This window comes from Phascolarctos cinereus, unplaced genomic scaffold (assembly GCF_003287225.1).
Source record: "Phascolarctos cinereus isolate Bilbo 61053 unplaced genomic scaffold, phaCin_HiC Scaffold_726;HRSCAF=1367, whole genome shotgun sequence".
Lineage (NCBI taxonomy): Eukaryota > Metazoa > Chordata > Mammalia > Diprotodontia > Phascolarctidae > Phascolarctos > Phascolarctos cinereus.
In genome coordinates, this window is record NW_027556098.1 from 362,724,322 (window position 1) to 362,748,711 (window position 24,390).

Below are 24,390 nucleotides of genomic sequence, written 5' to 3' on the forward strand. Positions count from 1 at the left end.
TGAGGAACCTGTGGCCTTGAGGCCACATGTGGCCCTCTAGGTCCTTGATTATGGCCCTTTGACTGAATCTAGACTTCACAGAGCAAATCCCCTTAATAAAAGGATTTGTTCTCTAAAATTTGGACTCAGTCAAAAGACAGAAACCAAGGACCTAGAAGGCCACATGTGGCTTCCAGGCTGCAGGTTCCCCTCTTCTGGTTTAGAGGATTGGAGTAGAGGCCTCTTCTATTTGAATGTTTTCTTTCTGACTGTTACAAATCTAGGTAAGATTCAAGCCTCTATCTAGGTATGTAAAGACTTCCCTTGAACTTAAGTGAGTGCTACCTATTTAAATCTCACACTATTTCCTTATAAATCAGATTAAAGAATTGTTCTATTCTTGACCACATATTCCTGAATATGGGATACAAATAGTCAGGGTTAGCTTTGCTCAAAAGTAATGACAAGGGACAAGATGACTCATAGGAAATGATTCTGGGATGGGGGGTATTTTACATTGTTGTTGGTCCAGCTCCATTCTAGGTTGATAGTTCCTAAAGTTCTCTTCATTACTGTTATCCTTGCCTTCCCTTCCTCTGCTGCCAGTTTGTCCAATGATCTTTGTGTAATGAGGTGATTGTATTGAGCCCAGAGCTCAGTCAGTATGTCATCCCTTGTGTCCTTCCAGTGGACATTGCACAGCCATTTCAAAAAGGAAATAAGGAAGTGCTATAGACCTCTTCATACTAGAGTTGTCTCTTTGGATTTTTAAACTTTTTGTATAGTTAATTGTTGTTTTAGCCTGTAGCCAAAGGGCAGGGAACATGTTCCTTTTCAAACAAATAAAGATCCTGGCCTTGTAGGAGGCAAAGCCTTTTGGGCTAGCAGTTATTGGGTAGACAGAAGATTGCTATTTATGGTGGCATTTAAACTGACTCGTTTCATTAGTACTAAATTGTCGGACTTAAAATTGTTTTATCCATTGATCGTATTCTAATTTGTAGAGTTTCTCTCTGTGTGTGTGTGTGTGTGTGTGTGTGTGTATATATATATATGTATATATGTAGTATATATACATACATACATATATGTATATATACATACACACATATATACATATATATCTATATATCCCTATATATGTATGTAATAGATACTTTTGCTTTGCTTTTCCCTGTCAGACAGTTTACTCTCAAAGGCCTCTTTCCTCATTCACTCATTGAAGGCAAGGTCATGTCTGATTGAGCTTTGTAGCCTTTCCAGCCCCTGGCACAGTAGATTGTGCAGAGTAGATGCTTGATAAATATTTGAATTAAAAGGAAAACAAGAGTCTGCAGAAAACCACTCCTGTAATACTGAGAGACTGTCAGAATGGACATGTACATTGTCTTTACTCGGTTTTTCTTAAATTTGGAAATTGACTCAGAAATGAACATCCCTTCACCCCCCACTTCCATCTCTAAAGCTACCCCTAGGGATGATTTTTGTCTAGTACCAGGAAGGAACATTGAATTTTTGCATCAGAAAACCCCAGTTCAATTCCTAGGTCTTTATCCTTGCTAGGTGTTTGACTTTCTATGAGCCTCATATGTAAAATGGGGAAAATAATAATAATACTCCCACTCCCCTCACAGGTATTTGTAAGGATCAGATCTCATGAAGTACTATATAAAAGTTAATAAATATAATCATTTGAAAAGTGAGTATCTGGCAATGTATCGTGCTCATTATAAAAGCCGCTTTTATTTTGGAACAATGTGGTTGACTTTATTTTAAAAACATTTTGGGTTTCTGCATGTAAATTAATATGCCTTTCAACGTAGTCACTTTGGGAGACTGTATATTAATAACAGCAATAGTAGCTTACATTTGTATAGTACTCTAAGGTTTTAAAAGTGTTTTCCCACCGCATTCTCGTGAGGCAGGTAGTTCAAGTATTATCATCTCCATTTTACAGATGAGGAAACTGAGGTTCAGAAAAGTAAAGCAACTGGCCCATAATTACAGCTCCTAAGTGTCAGAGCTACCCCCCAGACCCAGGGATTTTTTTCCCCACTACAACTTCAGCTATGCTGCCACTGCACAGAAAAGTTTGGGAGTATCTCCACTTCAGAAACTGCCTTCAGACAGTGGGATCCCTTTTGTACTTCCAGAGCTACCTTCGGAGCCTGGGGGTACTTTCCCCACTTCTGGAACTACCATTAGATTATAGGGGTTCTTTATCTTGGATCTTCTCAGTAGGGTGAGTTTGATTTTTTGAAAGGACCACTAATCTGGTAAATTAGCAGGTGGATCAAGCTGGAAAATCCTGTTCTAAATTAAAAAAAAAAAGGTGTGGCGCATGAATTGTCACTGAAAGGCATTTCTGAGAAAGGATTTCAGAGATACAGTGTTGATATTATTGGAATAATTGTCTAGTCATCACTTCCCCAGAGACCTAATGTCAATCCATCTCAGAAAAACATTAAGTGATTTTTTACAGAGCAGAAGGTGGCACATAGTTACATGGGAATATGAGCAATTTGGGTGAGGGTCTCCATTCATGGTGACCAGAATTCAGACTATATCAGAGTTCACATTAGGTCCATCAGAGACCTGAAACTGTATGATTTTTATGCTGGTAATATTGACTCCTCACAAGTTCCCCTTTCTGGGCCTCAGAAACTGGGTGTTTCCTACCTGGTAGATCTGGTGAGGGCACTTCCCTCCATGTCTGTTCAGGCCCTGGGGGCAGTTCGGAAGGGAATGTGTGAGGGAAATAATTCCAGGGCACCACTGACCAGCTTTAGCTAGCCATGTTGTGGTGGGGCTTGCTTATAACAACAACTAACAACAAGCCATGTGAATGGAGAAGGCCACCTTTTCCTGAGAGTATCATGCCTGTAGAGTCTTTCTCAAAGACTGTCTTGAAGGGGCTGAGCAGTTCAGGTGGGCAGAGGGTTGGCCTGGGAGTCAGGAAGATTAAATGTTGTGTCACCACGGGCAAGCCACTCAACCTTCTCAGTGACTTGGGCAACTCTCTAAGGCTAAGACAAAACCATAGTCCAGACCAAACAGCCCAACAGCAAACAACTTTGAAGGGGACAGCATACCACAGTCTGTGGTTAAATCAGTTCTTTGCTTTGTGGGCACAACTCTGTCACATACACGGGCTGTCCCCAAAGTCTTCATTCAGCTTTAAACTATAAGGAACTTAAGTGCCCAAGGGAATCTTCTGTAGCTAGGATTGTAGTAACCTGTATGTTGAGTCGTGGTTGCCAAAGAGAAACCCGTTACTCTCTTTTATCATCCATTCATTCAGAATCGTAAGACTGTATACAAGACCTACATAAGTGCAGCGTAGTACTTGTGGGATTTTTTGGATCAGAGCTGTGGTTTCATTGGTGTAGGGAACTAACCCCCCAGTGACGGAATTTCCCTCAATCAGTGCAGCTCAGTGTTTTGCAACAGATAGGCTTACAGATGGTGATGATAAAAATGATAGTAAGAGTGATTTACATCATTATCTCATTTGAGTCTTCACTGCAATCCTTTGAGATAGGTGCTGTGGGCATCATTACCCATTTCATAGATGAAGAAGCTGAGGTTTAGAGGTTAAGTGTCACACAGGAATCAAAAGAAACCAGACTTGAATCCAGGTCTCTCACCTTCAAGACTAGGTTTTTCCCCCAATATTGTAAATGTGGACATGTATAGGACCTGTATACGTACAGGCAAAGACTCCAACAGGCAACAGATGTTCAGGTTGTGTTTTACAGACAAAGGAGAGGGACTGGGAAAGATGCGTCATGTTTGAAAGCACATGTGGCAGATGAGGTTTTTAATACTTGTTATGACCCTTGAATGCCATGTTGTATATCCAAGGGCATTTTCCAGCAGAGGAGCTGGAAAGGTGCTTGAGGATAGGGGCCAGAAAGAGGTTTGATGAGGAGTAGACCAATTGGAATTGCTGAGATACCTTAATGGATTCTTGGTCCATATCAGTAAGAGTGAAAGTGAGAGTGAGTCAGTCATCAGGCATTTAAGTACTTACTATGTGCCAGGCCCTGTGCTAAGTGCTTTACAAATATCTCATCTGATCCTCAAACCACCCTGGGATGTAGGTGCTATTATTATTCCTGTTTTGCTGTTGAGGAGATCAAGGCAGACAGGTTAAGACTTGCCTATATGCAGCTGTATTTGAATTCAGGTCTTCCACATTCCAGCTCAGTGTTCTTATGCATTGCCCCAGCTAACACCAATAAGCAAGCTAGTGTAGCAGGTCCAGCCCAGAGGTGATGTGGGTCTGCACCAGGGTGACAGTGTCAACGGAAAGAAGCAGGTAAAATGAAAGATGAGTGGCAGGAGATTTGAAATTCAGGAATAATTTGACTTCTCCCTCCCCCAGTAGCACTTGCTTTCTGATTTTGGCCATGGAAGGGAAATTTTGTATGTATCTTCAAGTATAGACAAGTGTGATTAGCATGATGCCTTTTGTAAAATACTGAGGGACATAAATTAGTAAAACACCACCATGTTTTTGGTACTGGAAAGCATGGTGGATGGGAGCAGATGTTTGGAATTCTGCAAATCCTAGGTAGCTCTTGGGTGTGGGGAGTGGGGAAGGAGTTCACATCTACTTTGGAAAGTGTTGGGTAGTAAATGAGCAGTTGTTTTTAGCCCCTTCTCTCTAATGCCCATGGCCAAGGAGAGTTGAAGTCTGCATTCATTGCTGAAGGATGTGGTGAGGACTGAATAGCATACCTTCTCTCCCTGGCTTTTTTATAGGCTTCCAGACCATTGCTAATTCTGGAGATATGGAAGGACACCTTCCATATTTTCAGATAAATAATGGAGAAGGTGTCAAATCAAAGGATTAACTCAGTTCAATTTAATAATACAAAACATTATTTTAAAAAATGTAACACAAGGATGGTCATAACTTTGATCTCACCATCACCCACTTGAACTACTCATTCAAAAAAACAAATCCCCCTCTGACCTATAATCTATTGACTTTTTGTATTTCCCTCAGTCTTCCCTTATAAAACCCCACTCTTTGCACCATGACTTCCAATATCTTGAACCCTCAGTTCTTTCCCAATCCATCTCTTCTACACTAACCTCTCTCCTCCCCATCTTGACTGATTGGTGAACCAATTCACCTTGATGTCGTCCTCCTTCAGACTCCTTATTATATGCTGATTATGTCTTATCATATTTCTGATTACACCCTAAGCCTTAGCCTTGAAGAATCACTACTACCATTCATCACCTTCAGTCCTCCACACATGCTGCATGCTGAAGGTGGAGAAACTCACACAACCATTCTGACTGGGTCTACGACAGATTTATATTACACAATCCCAATTGGGCCCTCACTGCTGCTAGGCAATCCTGCTGTACCTCCCCCACTGACTTGGCCAAAACCTATTTATCCTTCCTTAAACCTCTCTCCAGTCTTTCAGATGAGAACTTTGCCTCATGTTTTACTGAAATTTTTACTGGAAAAATTGAAGTGATTTGCTGTGAACTCTGTTTTCTATCTTCTTCCTCATCTCCTATCACACAGGTACCTTCTGCCATTCCTCCTCCTTTACCCCTGTCTCTCATGTTGAAGTGGCCCTACTCCTTACCAAAGCTAAGCCCTCTTCTTGTTCAAGTGATCCCATTCCATCCTATCTCCTCCAACAGATTGCCCCTTCTGTCATCCTCACTCTTTCACTTATTTTCAATCTCTCGCTCTACTAGCTCATTTCCTACTATCTACAAACATGCATGCCCATGTCTCCCTGTCCTGAAAAAAACCTTCCTTTGATACTTCTATCACCACTAACTGTGGTCCTATATCTCTTTGGATCTTTGTAGGTAAACTCCTCAAAGGGGCACCTATAGTAAATGCCTCAGCTTTCTCTCCTCTTACTCTCTTTTTAACCCCTTATGATCTGGCTTCCCCTTATCATTCCACTGAAACTGCTTTCTCCAAAGTTATGTAATGGTCAAATCCAATGGCCTTTTTCTCGATCCTCATTCTTGTTGACCACCCCATTGCCTTTGACACTGTTGATTCCTCTCTCTTTGATGTGCTCTTCTCTCTAAGTTTTCAGGACACCATCCTGTCCTGGTTCTCCTACCTGTCTGACTGTTCATTCCTTCTCTGTCTCCTTTGTTGGACCCTCCAATAGTTCACACCCTCCAACCGCAGGGTTCTGGTCTGGGTCCTCTTTTCTTCTCCCTTCTGTACTGCTTATCTTGGATTTAATTACCATTCCTATGCTGATGATTTTCAAATCTACCCATCCCACCACAACCTATCGGCTCACCTCCCATTTCAGATCTCCAACTGCCTTTCAGACATTGCAAACTGGATGTCCAGTAGACATCTTAAATTATGCATCTCCAAAACTGAATTCATTATCTTTCTTCCTAAACCCTCTCCCCCTCCTACCTTCCAAATTACTGTAGAGGGCAACACCATCCTCTCAGTTACTCAGGCTCATAACTTAGTGAAGTGGATTCTTCACTATCTCTCATTCTCTGTCTCCCTCCCCCTCCCCCAGTATCCAGTCTGTTTCTAAGGCCTTTGCAACATTTCGCAAATATGCCCCCTTCTTTCCTTTAGCACTGCTATCACTGTAGTGCAGGTCCTCATCGCCTCAAGTCTGGACTATCACAATAACCTGCTGATGGGTCTGCTTGCCTCAAGTCGATCCCCACTCTACACCATTCTCTATTCAGCCACCCAAGGGATTTTCCTAAAGTACAGGTCTGATCATGTCTCCCCTCCCCACCCCACCTTACTCAGTAAACTCCAGTGGCTCCCAATTGTGCTGTTTGGCATTCAAAGCCCTTCATAACCAAACCTCCTCCTACTTGTGTGCAGTCTTTTAAAACTTGCACTCCTCCCAGCATACTCTTACCATCCAGTGATTCTGACCTCCTGGCTCTTCCGTGAGCAAGACACTCCATTTCTTGATATTTTCTCTGACTGGAACACTCTCTCCCTGCTCTGACTATTAACCTTTCTGACTTCTTTTAAGTCCTGACTAAAATTCTGCCTCCTACAGGAATCCTTCCCCAGCCCCTCTTAATTTGAGTGCTTTCCCTCTGTTAATTGTTTTCCTATTTATCCTGTGCATAGCTTGCTTTGTACATACTTGTTTGCTTATTGTCTCCTATATTAGATTGTGAGCTCCTTGAGGGCAGAGTGTTTTTTGCCTCTTTTTGTATTCTCAGTGCTTATTTGTACAGTGGCTAGCACATAGCAAGTGCTTAATAAGTGTTTATTGATTGATTAAGCACTTATATGCAGAGCACACTGCTAAACCTGCTTTGAGGAAAATAAAAAGGTTTAAAGAAGTCCTAGCAGTTAAGAACCTTAGTGTCTGTAGGAAGCATGCAGAGTTAACTAATGATTAAAAAAATAAATCCTTTGGAAAGCTGCAAAACAAAGTGCTTTGTGAGGTCAGAGGAGGAAAAGGTCACAGATTTGGGGAGTGGAATCAGAGAAGACTTCCTGGGACAGTATTTCAGTTGGGTTTTTAAACCATGGTTAAGCATTCCCTGGGAAAAGGAGAGAGAGAGAGGACTCTGTGGCTGTGAGCAACAGAGCTCAAAAGTACAGGGTGTGTGTTTGGCAGCAACCTGGTATGTAGAAAGTGTAGTGGGTTAGGCCTGGAAAGCAGGGGAGCCATTGGACAGCTGAGTGCAGAGGCATTAGGGAGCTTAGAAGTCTTATAAGGTGAGAAATGGCATGGTCAGATCTGTCCATTAGGGAGAGTAGCTTGATTATTGTGTAAAGGGATAGATTTTGGCTTCAGATTGGGGAGATTGAATGCCATTGACAGAAATGGTGTAGCCAGAATAAAGGGGGGGGCAGGTAGAAATGATAAATTTTATTTTGGAATTGTTGAGTTTTACTGAGTCTCAGTGAGACACCCAGGTGGAGGATGTCCAGTAGACATTTGGAGTGCTGACTAGTCTAACATAGAGAGGTGGCCTGGTGACAGTGGTATGAGCCTGGCTCTGGAGTCAGGGTACCTTCTAGCCTCAGACCCCACTGCTTAGGCCTATGCCCTGGGTGATCTGTAGTAAGTCAGTGCACCTCTTTGAGACTCAGTTTCCTCATCCGTAAAATGAGGGGGTTGGGCTAGATGTCCTCTGAGATCCCCTCCAGATCTATGAGCCTGTGATCCACATGCTATGGGCGTTGGTGGAGGGGGAGAGGGAGTTGGAGGAAGCAATAACTAAGTCCAGTTTTTAATCATGCTCATTTAGTGTGAAAAGTAATAATGATTATAACTGGTGCTTTGCAGTTTGCAAAGTACTTTACATACCTCAACAGAGTAGAGTTCTTAGCTTCCTTTAAAGCACAGTCCAGGTGCTTCCAGGAGCGTAGTAATGTAAGGCCTTTCAAGACACTTTTTCTCCCCTTCACCCTAGTTATTAATATTTTCTCCTGTTTTAAATTACTTTGAATGTATTTACTTGTGTACTTATCAGTGAGTGGAATGTAAGTTCCATAAGGTCAGATACTGTTTAATTCTTGTCTTTGTAATCCTAGTGCCTAGTACAGTGAAGTACATAGCAGGCACTTCATAAGTATTTGTTAATTAAATTTAATTGTCTCATTTGCTCCTTATAACCGCTCTGTGAAACAGGATAAGCACGGATCCTTGTAACCTTAATTTTACAGATGAAGAAGCTGAGGTTCACAAAAGTGAAGTGATTTCATAGGTAAGAAGTGGCTGAATCAAAACCCATGTTAGTCCAGGTCCAGAAATTTCTTCACTCTAGCACAGCTCCTTCTCAGTAGTGTTACTAGTAAGTATCCTTTCTAAATTCCTATCCTGTTATTATTGTGAATAACAAAACTAAGACCAGTGATAGTGTATTTGATCTAAAATTAAAAGACCATTTCTTTATTTTTTGACCCTGGCAAAGTCACTTATCCACCAATCTCCTAAAGTTATTGTAATGATAATATTTGTAAAGTACTTTGCAATCCTTAAAGTGCTATATGAATGCTGGCTACAGTAATTATTATTACCACTCTTTGAGGTAGATAAATTCCAAATTTAGCAGTTACTAATTTTGTTACTACTTTTTATTCTTTATAAAACTGTTAGCAAGGTATCTTAGAATCACAGATTTTTTTTTAAATAAATTTTGGAGGGGCAGCTAGGTGGTGCAGTGGATAGAGCACCAGCCCTGGAATCAGGAGGACCTGAATTCAAATGTGGCCTCAGACCACACACTTGACACTTACTAGCTGTGTGACCCTGGGCAGGTCATTTAACCCCAATTGCCTCGCGCCCCCCCCAAAAGGTTTTTTAGTTGATGTCATTGGTTTTTACATTGCCTGCATTTCTCTTAATTTCTTCCCTCCCAGAGAGGCATCTCATACAACGAATATGTATTTTTTTAAATGAAAAGAGGAAGAAGAGGAAAAAATTAGCAAAACTGATCAACACATGGACCAATGCTGAAAATACATGCCATATTTCATACCCATAGTTCCCACTTCTGCAAAGAAATAAGGGAAAGGTTTTTTCTCATACCTGTTAAACTACAGCACAGTGACTACAAGAACCACAAAACAATTGAAAGTGAATGTTGCAAAATTCCAAAGAACAAGCGCAGTGAAAAAAGAACATAGGCTCTTCCCAATTAGAAGGAGCCTGAGAGGTCAACTGGCCCACTCCTCAGCCAACACAAGAATTCTTTCTTCAGCAGCCCTGCCACCTGATCATCTAGCCTCTGCTTGAACACCTCTAGTGAAAGGATGCTTATCACACTGCCTCTTAAAAGGCAATCCATTATATTGTTAGGCAGCTTTCTTTCCTTGTTAGGTTCTGTATGTGGAGCAAAAATATCTGCCTCAATGTGATGTCCACTCACTGATCCCTGTTCTGTACTCTGCAGTCATGGAGAACGAGTCCATTTTTCTATATGACACACCTTCACACGTTGGGAATAGACAGTGTTTCTTTGTACAGTATTTGTATCCCAAGCCCCTTGAATTGTGCATGACACTTAGGTATTTAATAAATCTTGGTGCTGCAGTGGGCCCAGAGTCTGGAAAATCTAAGTTCAAATCCAGCCCCCAGACGTTTCCAAGCTGTGTGACGCTGGATAAGTCACTTCACCTCTGTCTGTTTCAACTGTAAAACCCCTCACAGGGTTGTAGTGGGGATCAAATGAGATATTTGTGAAGTGCTCAGCACAGTGCCTGGCACATAGTAGGTGCTTAGTAAATGTTCCCTTCTCCTTGCCGTCACATTTAAAGACTATGATCGTGTCCCCTCTAGGTCTAATCTTTTTCAGTCAAAGTACTCCTCTACTTCAGCTGATCGTTATGTGATGTGGTTTTTGGTCCTTTCACCATAATAACTCAAATTTCTGTAGAAATTTTGAAATTAACAAAGTGCTTTCTTCACAGTAAGTCTAATACTATCCACATTTTGTAGATGAGGTAGCTGAGTCTCAAAGAGGTTAAATGATTTTCCTAGGTTCCCACAGCTGGTAAGTATCAATGTTGGATTGGAACCCAGTTATTCTTACTCTAAGACTAATACTATTTCCACTATATCACACTTCTAAAAAAAAAGATAGACGAGGAGATTTAAAGTTTACAGTGATATCATCCTAGTATGATTGAGGAATGCTTTATTCTGACCTGCCTACTTTCTTGTCTGTCTGTCTCTCTTTCTCTCTCTCTCTCTCTCTCTCTCTCTCTCTCTCTCTCTCTCTCTCTCTCTCTCTCGCTCTCTTTTGCTGTTAAGGCCCATGGAAGATCTATTCTAATGTACTTCACTTTACTTATGAACATTTTTTAAAATAAATTTGATTTTTGGTTTTTAAGTATTCATTTTTCTCCTTTCTATCTCCCTTCAGAAAGGGAAACAAAACCCTTGTAAGAAATAAGCAATCAAGCAAAACAGATTCCCAAATTGACCACATCCAGTAGTAACGTGTCTCGTGTGTATTGGTCCATCATCTCTTTGTTAGGTGAAGAGCATTTTTCATCATCTGACCTCTGGAATCATTGTGAACCATTTCATTGATGAGAATTCTTAAGTCTTCAAAATTGCTTGTTTTTACAAAGCTGATGTTAGCACATAAATGGTTTTTGTGGTTATGCTTACTCACTTCACTTTACATCAGTCCATATGAGTCTTCTGGGTCTGTCTTTCTTTCTTTCTTTCTTTCTTTCTTTCTTTCTTTCTTTCTTTCTTTCTTTCTTTCTTTCTTTCTTTCTTTCTTTCTTTCATAATTTATTTATTTTTAGTTTTCAACTTTCACTTCCATAAGATTTTGAGTTTTGAATTTTCTCCCTCTTCCTCTCCTCCCCCCTTCCTAAGACAGTGTGCAGTCTGATATAGGCTCTACTTATACATTCATATTAAACATACTTTTACATTAGTCATGATGTATTGAAGAGTTAGAACAAATGGGAGAAACCACAAGAAAGACAAAGAACAAGAAAGACTAACAACAAAGGAAAAGGAGAACAGATAGTTTTGCTTCCATCTGCATTCAGACTCCATAATTCTTTCTCTGGATATGGATAGCTTTTTCCATCATGAGTCTTTTGGAGTTGTCTTAGATCCTTGTATTGCTGAGAAGAGCTAAGTCTATCAAAGTCAGTCATCACACAAAAACAGTGGCTGTTATTGTGTACAATGTTCTCCTGGTTCTGCTCATTTCCTCTGCATCAGTTCATGTAAGTCTTTCCAGGTTTTTTTGAAGTCTGCCTGCTCATCATGTCTTATAGCACAATAGTATTCCTTTACATTCATATATACCACAACTTATTCAGCCATTCCCCCACTGATGGGCATCCCCTCAATTTCCAATTTTTGGCCACCACAAAAAGAGCTGGTATAAGTATTTTTGTACATGTGGGTCTTTTTTCCGTTTTTGGGATACAGCCCTAGAAGTGGTATCGCTGGGTCAAAAGGTATACACAGTTTTATAGGCCTTTGGGGGTAGTTCCAAATTGCTCTCCAGAATGGTTGGATCAATTCACAACTCCACCAACAGTGCATTATTGTGTCAATTTTCCCACATTTTCTCCAGTATTTATCATTTTCCTGTTTTGTCATGTTAGCCAATCTGATAGGTGTGATGTGGTACCTCAGAGTCGTTTTGATTTGCATTTATCTAATCAATAGTGATTTAGAACATTTTTTCATACAACTATGGATAGCTGTAATTTCTTCTGAAAACTGCCTGTTCATATCCTTTTACCATTTATCAGTTGGGGAATGACTTTTCCTGGGTTTTTCTAAAGCCATTTCTTCATTTCTTACAGAAAGTAGTATTATATTCCATGCTTAATAACAGAGTAAGTGTTTAACAGGACAGTAAAAATTTGGTTTTCATTGTGTTAAAGTGTTTTTTTGGAAAGGGGCAGCTAGGTGGCGCAGTGGATGGAGCACGGGCCCTTGTCAGGAGGACCGCATTTGGCCTCAGACCAAACAGTTGACATTTACTAGCTGTGTGACCCTGGGCAAGTCACTTAACCCCAATTGCCTAAAAAAACAAACAAAATAAAGTGTTTTTAGGGGGTATGGGAAAGGAAACCACGCAAAAGAGTAGCTGGCAAAGTGACCAGCTATATCAGCTGGCCTTTATTTCAATGCCTGCCTCAATCTCTTAAGAGACTAAGGATGGTATTTTCTGAGGACAAATGAGGGAACTTTCTAAGGGATTTGGTCTTTTTCAGCCAAGTGAATAGCAGATGTAGTTTGCATTTATCCTTTTACCCATCACCACTGGGATGGCCAAACAGCTGCAGTCATTTTTACTCTCAGGACATTCCACTTATAGTTTGATTGGAGGCAGCTTGGGTAGTTATTAATGGCCTCTGTTATTAGAGGGATGTCAGGGTTCTATAGAAGCATTAGTGGAATTATGTATAGCTGAAAGAGGTTTTAAGTATCTTAACTTTAACCATGTTGAGGCATCACCCAGATGCCAAGGGTTATACTTACACCTTCTAAAGCTTGAGTAGTTATAGACTGCATGGAACTATACCTGAAATGAGTAAACGCATCTCATCTCCAGAACACTGCTCTATCCACTGAGCTTCAGAACACTCAAAGCAAGCCAAAGAAGTAGATCTATCAAACCATTCCTGAATACCAGTCTTACTGCTTACATTTGCAAGTTTGGGGGGGAAAGAAAGGGATTTACTGAATCCAAGTCTTAAGTAGGCTTTCTTAAGAACTAATCCATAACATTTTATATTACTCTCTTTTATATATGTATGTCTATACATACACACGCATATATTCCATCAGAATATAGTGCATTTGTCTGATTTTAGTTCTGTTCTGTGGATTTAAAGCAGTGCTGTCATTTATTGAAGCCGCTTCCCCTTGAATTGTCTTCCTTTTTTGGCCCTCCTACAAGGGATCATGGAATGACCAAGCTAGAGAAGATCTTATATATCACCTAATTCAATCCATATTTTACATGACAGTCCCTATTTTACAGATGAGGATGGTGAAGCTTAGTGAGCTAAGGCAGTTTGTCAAGGTCTTGTAACTCGGAACTGATGAAGCCAGGACTCAGACCCAGGTCTTTTGACTCCAAATAAACCCAGTGCCTTTCCCCACTATACCGTATTATTATTTCAGCATTCCTACTCTGATAGTTTAGTGGTAGTATTTCAGAGTATATAAAGTCCTTTGTCATGATGCTGGTCTACAATTTATAAGTCTTTCATAGTTATAAGGGCAGATCCTTAAGAAAGATTATGCATGTATGTAGCTTTTGAAAAAATTTATAAACAATATTGTTGTTCAGTGTCTGAATCTCTGTGACCTCATTTAGGTTTTCTTGGCAAAGATACTAGAGTGTTTTCCTGTTTCCTTCTCTATCGTATTTTACAGATGAGGAAACTGATGCAGAGTTAAGTGACTTGTCCAGGGTCACATAGATAGTAAATGTCTGAGGCCAGATTTGAACTCAGGAAGATGAGTCATTCTGATTTCAGGCCCAGCACTTTATCCACTGAACCACATAGCTGCCCATAAACTCAGTAACTGCCAACAAAAGACAAAAACATGTGAAAAAAAATTCTTACACACACACACACACACACACACACACACACACACACCCATCCATATTTAACAAGGCAGAACCAAATGAATTCACAACTAACAAACAAAATACTTTTGTTTTGTGACTCTCTAAGCCTATCCTAAAATTCTGGACCCTTTTCTGTTTTCTTTCCCTTTTTTCATATTAAATATAGTTACACTCAGTCTCTAAACAGTTTTGGTTCTGCTGATTTTACTCTGTTTACTTCATATAGGTCTTTCCATATTTCTTCATGTGTTTCATAGTTGTAGTTTTATGACGTGTGTTGATTATATTAATGCATCATAATTCAGTCATTAGATAAAAGCTTTGTTATTTATTGTAACAAATAGAGCAGTTTTGAATATATTTGTACAGAAGGGTCCTTTTTTCCTTTTAAACAATGTTTTAGGGATAATCTTAGCAATGGAATTGCTGAGTCAAAAGATTTGTGACTCTTAGTGTATACTGCTGTATTGCTATCCAAAATATTTACACAACCCTGTGGTCCTAACAACAGTGTATTCTTGTGTCTGTTTCCTCATGGCCCACCACCTTTGGACCTTTTTATTTAAAAAAAAAATTTGCCATTCTTCTAGGTGGAAGGGTGCTATCTTAAGGTCACCATAATTTGTATTTGTGCTTTAAACAAGAACAAAACTAATACATTTGTTTATAATTATTTACACTTAAAAAATGAATGTCTTTGTGTTCATAAAAGCTTATTAGTTAACTCTGTCTGTTTCTGTCCTTTGTCCATCTCTATGTTTGTGTGTATATTTTTCCTTTTATATAATCATAGTGTACAGGCTGTCCTTGTTCTGTTTTCTTTTCATATTACTTCATATAAGTCCAGATTTCTTTATGGTCCTTGTAGTTATCCTACTTCATGGCACAAAGTTGAACTGTTCTCTGACCTGATGAGACCACACAGAAGCACATGAACAAGTTAGACTGCTCAGAGGAGGGCAGTGGACTTGGAAAAGGGGCTGGAGAGTTGGAAGGATTAGAACTAGAAATGTTTAATCTAGAGAGCAGGTTTAGGGCGATCGTGATCGTTGTCTTCAAGTATTTGAAGGGCTATTATAGGGATTAGGCTTTAACATGCCACCTCCAGCCTTCTTTGCGGAGGATGGCCCCCCATGAGTGTGTAAAGGCTGACTTTTTTTCACCCCTCCTTTTGTGGGATCCCTTGCTGTCTTCAGAGCCACTCCCTTCTTACAAGGCCTCTTTAGCTCTCCACCAATATCAAAATAGCTCTGTGTATATTTTGTATTTACTTAGCTTGTAGAATGCACGCTCTTTGAGCTAAGAACTGTTTTTCCTTTTTGTTTTTGTATCCTGCCGTGTAGTGGGTACTCTGGCCTATTGAATTGAATTGCTTGGCCCCAGCGGGAGCAACAGGATGGACTTTGCAGAGAGGTTTATGTTGGATCTAAAAAAATCTTCCCAACAATTAAAACTGTTTAAAAGTGCAATGTGCCCATGTTTCCCTTATTGGAGAACTTTAAGCAAAAGTTGGATGACCACTTGAGTATGTTTTATGTGGAATTCTGCCTCAGGTACAGATCTGATTCTTTGATATAGCAGTGTATTAAGCTGTTCAGCTGTTGGACATTTAGGTTGTTTATAGCTTTATGATTACAAATAATGTTACATGTGTTTTTTCAACAGTTTTTTCCCCTTTATAACATTGTTAGGATATATTCTCACTAATTTCATTATTGGGTCAGAATATGATTGTTTTTATGATTCTTGTTGTGTACTGCCAAATTGCCCTCAAAAAATTGAATCACTTCGTAATTCTACTAGAGCAGTGTGTTCCTGTTTCTTTGCAGTCCCCTCCACCCTGAATTTTGTCACTTTTAATTATTACTGCAATTTGATGAATGTGGACTAGTATCTTGGTTATTTTATTTCATTATTTTGGTTATTTTGTTTTGATTACTCCTAATACTGAATACTTTTTGTTTGCAACAGTGTCCTATTTTGTAAATTGGTTCATATCCTTTGACAAATGAGTTAACATGTAAAGGTTTTTATAAATCTTAAAGCGCTTTGTAAATGCTGACTATCAGTATTATTATTATTAACCACCAATTCGGTAAGAGAATTGGGTGGTGCTCTTGCATACATGTCTCAGTTCCGTACTAATTTTAGATGTTAAGTTTAGGCGCTGCCTCTTTGGGAATCCTAGAAGGTCTTTGTAGAGCGACTTTGGGCATCCCAGTAGGAGGAAGATCCTCATAGCAGAGGGCGGGCGGCGGCCCGGGGGCAGCCTGGTGCTTCTGCGGGGGCTCTCGGGGGTTCTCTGCCTCTCCAAGAGTTTGCCTTCGCCTGCCTGTCGTTAAAACTGCGAGCGTAGTTCCCACAGTAACTTTCCGACGTGAGCCTGCTGGCTTCTTGCATAAACTACCCGAGGAGACTGTAATGCTGTTATACAGACGTCTTTGGCAGCCAATCAGAGGCAGCGAAATTATCTTCAATTTTTTTAAATGGAACTCTGACGGCCAATGAGTAGCGCCCGGGCTGGGTGAGGTACCCACCCCGCTGTATAATTACGAGAAAAGCCTTGCCGCGGCCTGTGTCGCCCCTTGGGGCCGCGCCCGGGGCTGCGGTGCCGGTGCTGGGCGGCTTGGGCAGCCGCCCCACGGCGCCGCAGGGGGCCTCTCGGCCACGGCCCCCGCCACTGACCCCTGCTCTGCTTCTCAAGGTAACTTTAAAACAGGAAGTGTCCGAAGGAGGGCCCTGATGACGCGCAGGAGCCAATGGCGGCGGCGCGGCCGTCGCCGAGAGGGCGGTGCGGCCAATGAGGCGGCCGGAGGCGAGGCTCGGTGTCAAATAGCAGGATAGATTGAATGCCTTTGCCTGTTAAAGTGGAAGGAGGCTGCAGGGCTCCAGTGGAGGCCGCCTCGGAGTTTTTCACTGAGGCAGGGGTCAGCTGAAAGACAAAGAAAAATGGCGAATAGTTTGGTGGGGGGGCCGCGGTTCGCCCTCGCCCCGGAGTGGACCTTCTCGGCTCCTGGCTCAGCATCTCCTTCGCCTTTTGTTTCCCCCGTCCTTGGGGGGGAGGGCTAGCAGTGACTTAATTTCTCCCTGTCCGAGGAGAGATATAAATAGCTCCATGTAAAATTAATGCAGTTCCCGGTAAGTTTCCTTCTTTGTTTTCTCTTGAAATGATCGAAACTGTTTTGGCCTCGCCGAGTGTAGACAAGTTGCACTGTTTCAGAAAATGGCCCCTTTGCATTCCGTGCATACTTCCCGGCGCACCTCCAGCCCCTGGCTCCTCGGTGGAGCTCCCGCATGCCCTTCAGAGGGGTTGGGGGTGGTGGGGTGGTGGTGGCTTTAAAAAAAATTTTTTTTTCTCTAGTTCAGTGTGGAGAAGAGCAGGTCCCTGAAGGAAGGTTAATCATTTCCCCAGGAAACAGCCGCCAAACACTTAACTCTGTGCCGTGGGCAAACCAGGCTCAAGAATTAACTGAACTATTTTCCAAATAATGTTCCTTTGTTCCAGTGTGAGGAAGCTTTACATATACGATAGAATAGCCGGGACTGTCCAAAGACGGTTTTTGCCAGAGGTGAGCTGTCTTGGAGCTCCTCAAGCCTAGTGTTTTCAAACTGGGAAGGGGGCTGTTCTGAATTAGGAAGAAAAAAGACTAGCATTTGCACTTATGCTTTAGGGTGTCATGGTGAAGGCCTTGAATTCACCAAGGGAAATTCTTTCATAACTTTGTTTTAACCCACCTGCCCCTAGTTCTTATAGACACTAGTAAATCTGAGTGACAGTATTTCCTATTTTATACACATTGACACCTAGGCACATACACTTTTCTGCTCTATCTCTATTAACTGAATTTGATACATTTCTCCCCCCCCCCATTTTACACATTTCTGGACAGGTTCTTTATAGGGTTCAAACTAGATTCTATGATTTTTCTAGTGACTTGGAAAGTTAAGTCTAGGCAGCTCAGCTTCTTGTCCTTGCAGATGCTGATAGTTTTTGCTTGTGAGGGAATGTGAAGCCATTGCAAGTTGCTAAATCTCAGCAGCTAGTTCTTGTGGATAATGAAATCTTCCATCCTTTGTTCAAACATTCACTAAATACTTGATAAATATAAGGAATTCTTTGTTTTCTTATTCGCAAATAAGGAGTGAAGGTCACTCGAACGTGCCTGCAGTAGAGCACGTTCAAGAAGCTGAACACATCAACAAGGACAGTCCCGGGAGAGGAAAGGAGCAGGCCTGTGCAATTGTCAGGGGCTGGTGGGGACATTCCCCCTCCTTGATGTCAAGGACTTAGCCAGAAGGAAAGACTTGGGTTTGGATTTGGGGCATCTGTGGTTGGAACAGCAGTGCCATCAAAGTTGCTGGAAGCAGGCCTCAGACGTTAGTAAGAGTGACCTTGAAATACTGCTGCTAGAGTTTAAAGCATGAAGGACAAAGTTTGTTGATACAGCTTTGGATTGAAAAGCTGGATCAAGGATGAAAAGAGATGGAGGGGGCTTGGGATATTTGGATGGAAGGGTCAGTAGGAATAGGTTATAGATTCAAATTAGAATTCTAAGTTAGTCATTATGCTCTCAGTCTCTCCTCACTTCTCTCTCCCTACCCCATTAAAAAGAAAGTCTAAAACTGTGTTATGATAGTTGAGTGAACTGCCTAAAATAGATTCATTCTTCTTAATCTGTAGAGGTTTTGGCCCTGAACGGTATTTTAAGAGTTCAGGATAGTTTTGTTTATGAAACTTCTTTTGGGGAGTTGGAATGCTTATCTTTACTTCAGAAAATGGCCATTCTGGGAAATTAAGTAGGCACTTGGAAACGATTAGATTTTACCAGGGCGGACCTGAAAGCTAATTTTTTTTTCTTTTAGCAGTCTCTGATCTGCATGTTACCAACTTCTCCAGATTGTATTTATGATTTTTAAACCAGTTGTGGATTCTGGCAAGTGTGTTGTTAACTGGCAAGCATGAGAGCCTTGGAATTGTGGGGTCTATTCTGACTCCATCCAGCAGAAGTACAGAACTGTACAGGGAAGTCGAAGGTGAAGGTGAAGGAGGGGACATCGGAGAGGCCTAGACAAAGCAGCCTACGGGAACCCAAAAGTTTAGGTAAGCACCAAAAGACATTCAGTAAGTCTTGTGAGGGAAACTAGTTAGACTCTGGGCCTTGTGGTCATTAAAAATCCTTCCTATTGTATTTGATAGAAACCTTCTAAAAGAGAGCCCTTTCTACATTCTTGGCAGTCATTTTTCCAGAGACAAGTAGGTAACCTCACAGGGAACCAGAGCTTGTGGAAGGAGAGAAACTGCCTCCGAGGTAATTGAAACTTCTCTGGATTGCTAGAGGAATTTGTTGTTCTATTCTGTCTCTGGCTGTGCCAGGCAGATCCTAGTTATTGGAGGTTAAAAGCAATTATAGTAGGTGTGACTAGATGTAGGCATCTCTCCCAAGGAATTGAGGAAAAAATCTGATTGTATTTGAATTCTTTAAAAAGCTTATTAGCATTGGTATCTCCTTTATTTTATTTTATTTTTTTTTACTTTTATTAACCAATTCCTATACTTTGCCACTGGAAAGAGAGCAGAGACAATATGTTTTTCACTCCTGTTTATACAGATGTTTCCTCATCCGTTTAATTTGTGTTTGCAAAGACTACATACTGTGTAAGCAGTTTCCCCTTGAATCAGGGTTCAATTCCATACTGATCTGCCCTTGAAAAAAGTGAGGCCAGTGTAGTGTAGTAGAAAGAGTCTGGAGTTAGAGGACAATCTCCCTGAGTTTGTCTCTCATTGACTTTGCCACTTAGTTACTACTTAGGGTACCTTGGGCAAGTTTCTTTTCTTCTCTGGGCCTCAATCTTTTCTTTTTTCAAAAGAGAGAATTCTACCAAATGCTTTCTAAGGACCTTCCAACTCTAAATCTAATGATCCTGGGAGTAGAAGGGATTGGATTCAATGATGTTTGATCTTGATTAGGTGTGTTATAAACCTCAGTTTCCTCATCTGGTAGGGATTTTTCACAGAGTGGTTGTGAAGAAAGCACTTTATAAACCTTTAAGCACTGCAGAAATGGGATAAGTTATTTTGTTGAGGTTTGCAATGACAGATCTCCTTATGTTTCAGTGGTTGAAGGTATTATTTTTAGGTAGAAGTCATGTTTTCTATATTCAGACCAATTTTAAATGTGAACTCTGGGCTTTTTTGTTTACCTTTATTTCAGTCACTGTAGTTATAAGCTGATCTGTTCCAAGTTCCAGACTTAGGATACATTAGCTGTTGTTTCTTTGGTTAATGGGAAAATGAACAATGTAAAGTTGATTTCTCTTTAGGATCTGCATATTCTCCCAAATTCTTCATCTCATAAAACCATGTTTCATGATAATATAGTGAAAATCTATGGACATATTTTAAAAAAGAATTTTTGCTATTTGTTCCCAGGGGTCAGAGGTGGGAGGGTGGTTTGTGATGTGTTTCACTTCCTGTCCTATTAGGCCACTTCCCATAAAGCCTGGTCAGCTCAGATGCCTCCTTTCCTTGTCTGGAAAGAACTGTTCTTGGCCTGACTGAGTCTTGGTGAGACTTGCATGGGCCTCTCTGTGAATTAAAACCCTTTGGGTGAAATGGGATGGGTTAGCTTGGAAAGAGCAGTCTTCTGAAACAAGAGGGGAGGGAGCCCTGTTCTCTTTGGAAACATTCTGACATTTGGACTTTGCCCCTGCTGTTGGGCGAATACTATTGCTTTTTACCTTCACCCGTCCAGAGATGGAGTTAAAGCACTCAAAGGCCACAACACAAGAGCTTTCTCCATATCTCCGGTAGTGATAACAGATTCAGGAGTAAAAACCTTTTTTACAAGCCTCACATTGATAGAGTGCTTCCTTCACAATAAACCCATGAGGTACACGCTGCAAGTCTTATGTCATCTCTGTTTTACAGATGGGGAAGCTGATGACGCTGAGGCTCAGAGAGATTAAGTGACTTCCCCAAGGTCACACAAGTAAGTTGTCAGAGCCAGGACTGGAAACCAGGTCTCTGCTGACCAGATAAACCCAGCATTCTTCCTTCGTACTGCCCTCCCCTGCCTGTCAAGTTAGGCAGTCCTACAAAAGGGACCATCAGTTGCATCTAATTCGGCTCTTCACTTGACCGAAGAAGAGACTCGAGGCCCACAGAGAGGAAGTAACTAGCCCAAGATCGTGCAGCCAGTTGGTTGTTGATATCTAGAGCTGGACTTACAATAGAGGCCTCCAGGGTTCTTTGGCTTCCTTCTCCAGAAAGCCTTTCCTAATTCCTCTTCATTCTAGTACCTCTCTCTGTTGAATATTTCACATTGATCTTGTCCATGCATAGCTGTTTCATGTTGTCTTCCCCATTAGACTGAGCTCCTTGAGAGCAAGAATTGCCTTTTGTCTTTCCTTGTATTCCCTAGCACTTAACACAGGGCCTGGCACATAGTAGGCACTTAATAAATGCTGATTGACTGGCTACACAGGTTTGCCTCCAGTTATGCTTATCACTCACAATTAATGTTTGTTTGGGGGAGGGGGTGTGTGCGCTAGGCAATGTGGTTAAGTGACTTGCCCAGGGTCACACAGCTACTAAGTGTTATGTGTCTGAGGCTGGATTTGAACTCAGGTCCCCCTGAATCCAGAACTGGTGCTCTATCCACTGCAACCCCTAGCTACCCCTACAGTTAATGTTGATAGCTAATGTTTCTATAGCATTTAGGATTTAGGGCTGGAAGGGACATTTGACATCATCCAGTCGAGCCCCCTCACTTTACAGAGGAGGCATCTGAGGCCCACCCACATTAGGGAAGGAACTTGCTTGAATTTGTATAAGTCAGGCTATGAACCAGACTCCAAATGTGATGTTCTGCTTTACTTGGAATGTTTCCATTTAGTCCTACTGGCAGCCTTGTGGGGTAGGTATTACTATTCTCATTTTGCAAATTTGACTTGAAAGAGGCAAATGACTTCTTTACTATTGCAGAGTTGATGAGTGATAGGCAGCCTGGGAGTTTTGACTCCAAGATATAGTTTAGATTTGTCGTATTTAGTTCATCAACTTCTACATTGGAACAGTAATAATAATAGTAATAACATATGACTATGTTATGTAAAGGTTTTCCAAGTGCTTTTCTTACAGCCTGTGAGGTAGGTAGTATAAGGAACATGATCCTTATTTTACAGATAGGGAAACTGAGGATGGTTTGGTTTCTAAAGGCTTCATGGACTGGCCACGTATTGAGAGAGAAGGACAATAGCTACCTAACCCCTCTTTCTTCATCTGGGCCATTTTTGATTCTTCACCCTGACCCTAACTTTTTTTTTAAGTACAGTTGAACAGTGTTGCTTTCTAACCTCTCATACACAGAAGGGCACCTGAACAGATGGAGAGTGTAATCAGCTGAAAAGTCTCAAGAGCAAGACTGTTTATTAGTCTGCCCATTAGGGGGCAGCCTGAAGTGGTGAAGAAAGGGCTGGATTTGGACTTACTAGGTGATGCATGGCATCCCCTTTCTTAGCCTCTGTCTCCTCTATAACCCGGGGGCAGTAATACTGGAACTGCTCACAATCATATTTTAAGGAAAGTTCTTTGTCAGCTTTAGAGCACTGGAGAAATGTGAGGTGGAGGTGGCAAGAAAAAGATGAGATGTGGGAACTGTGTGGTGTTGGAATTAGGCTTCCACTTTAATCCTGGTTCTTTCATTTGAACTGAGGATACTTAAGTCCTGCCTCAATTTCTCATTTGATATGGAGGTGAAAGTATCCACCTCACAGAGCTTTTGTGAGGCTTTAATGTGATAATGGATAAAAAGTGCTACATAAATATAATTGTGGTTGTTACTATTATGGTTGCCTTTAAATCCCATTATGATAGCATAACTCCACTTGCTCCCAAGTTAGGATGGAATTTCTTAGTCATTTCTTCCTCTAAAAGCTGAGAATCAGCATGGAGACTAATGGTGGCCACCTGGCTGAGACAGCCCAGAGACTGGACATCCTCCCTCCATTAGAAGGAAGTAGAAAATACGCACTCAGTGCACCTGTATGGGAATCAAACTTCATGAATAACACAGTTGTCAGGGAAGCTAGTTTGCAGAGTCTCTTCTTAAAATAATAAATTGTTTAGAGCCTAATGTGATGAGGCAATAAACATATTACAGTTCCTTAATTCACCCTTTAATGAGAAAAATGGAGATTTATTTAGGAGGAGAGAGGGAGAGAGCCAAGTACCAATAAAAACAAAGCCCTCTTGAATTGCCCTAGTGGAAAGAGCCTTGGGTTCAGAGTTGAGAGGACCTAGATTGACATCCTGACTTTACTGCTTTTGACTTGTGGGACCTTTAAGCAAGTCACAAAGGGGCTTCCGGTTTCTTCAGGTGTAAAATGAGGGACACCTCTTCTCCATTTAGAGCCTATGGTCCTACCCTGGATTTATCCTTTAGCATCACCTGTCACGTTGTGTGTGGTCTAAGATTGAAATTCTATTTGGCTTTTCAGAGTCTTGTCTGAAAGTTTCAATTACCAGTGTGTCTTTGCCTTGGGAAAGCTATCATAAATTTACTTAAGGAGTATTGAATTACTAGTTTGGAGAGCCAGTGTGGCATAGGGACCAAAGAGATCTATAGTGGAATTCAGAAGACCTAGGTCCAGGCCTGACTTTAGCATTTAGTAGTCATGTGACTTTGTGCAAATGGCTTCGTTCTGAAACTCAGTTTCCTTATGGTCAGATGAGGGAATTGCAGAGAGGACTTGGGTATGGGTTGGAGTAGATGATTTCTGAGATTCCATGACCAGATGGTCCCTAATGCTCCTTGGAGCTCTGGAATATGTAATCATTGTAAATGCCTGCAAGGTTGTTGAGAACTTAGTGGTATGTCCACACTTCCTAGAAATTCAGTTTGTTTTGCAGTCAATTATTTCAGCTTTTCACTGAGTGGGATCTCTAGTCTTTAGAACTTCTATACTTTTCCAGTTAGATAAAATTTACTCATTTGGTCAGTTCCCACTGGTGTTACTCTTATATCTGCCTGTCTCCCATGTTTCTCCCCTGAAAACCCAGTTCTGCTTCTGTGGTGCTCAGTGGAATGTATTTTTTTCTAAGTGAAAAGAGTTTGCTATAAATGCTGTTATGGCTCCGTGTCTTTGGAAAAGGGAGGTCAGAGGGGGAAGGAGTGGAGGGAGGCCCCTCTAGTGTAAAGAAGAGCTAAAAGAAAATAAGCTTGGTAAATGTTTAACTTTTAAAAGTAGTGTAACTTAGCCTGTGACCTTGGTTCAAAGGAAGAAAGGAGGCTAAAATGACCAGAGCAAAGAGCATGGAATTAAGGAATG

The 24,390-nt window shown here is 41.2% G+C and overlaps 1 protein-coding gene across 8 annotated transcripts in view; it reads left to right on the top strand.

The window, feature by feature from the left end:
- Positions 1-24,390, top strand: part of NFYC (nuclear transcription factor Y subunit gamma) — a 101,030-nt gene that overhangs the window by 11,983 nt on the left and 64,657 nt on the right. Inside the window, exons 1-3 of one of the 8 annotated variants that reach the window (XM_020983554.2) lie at positions 16,784-17,199; positions 18,925-19,162; positions 20,990-21,050. The exons of 2 other annotated variants lie outside the window; for them this stretch is intronic. The gene's annotated coding sequence lies outside the window, so the exon portion shown is untranslated. Of the gene's footprint in view, positions 1-16,783; positions 17,200-18,924; positions 19,163-20,989; positions 21,051-24,390 lie in introns of those variants that run through there. 5 more of the 8 variants (XM_020983552.2, XM_020983556.2, XM_020983553.2 and 2 more) reach the window with 5 other exon arrangements.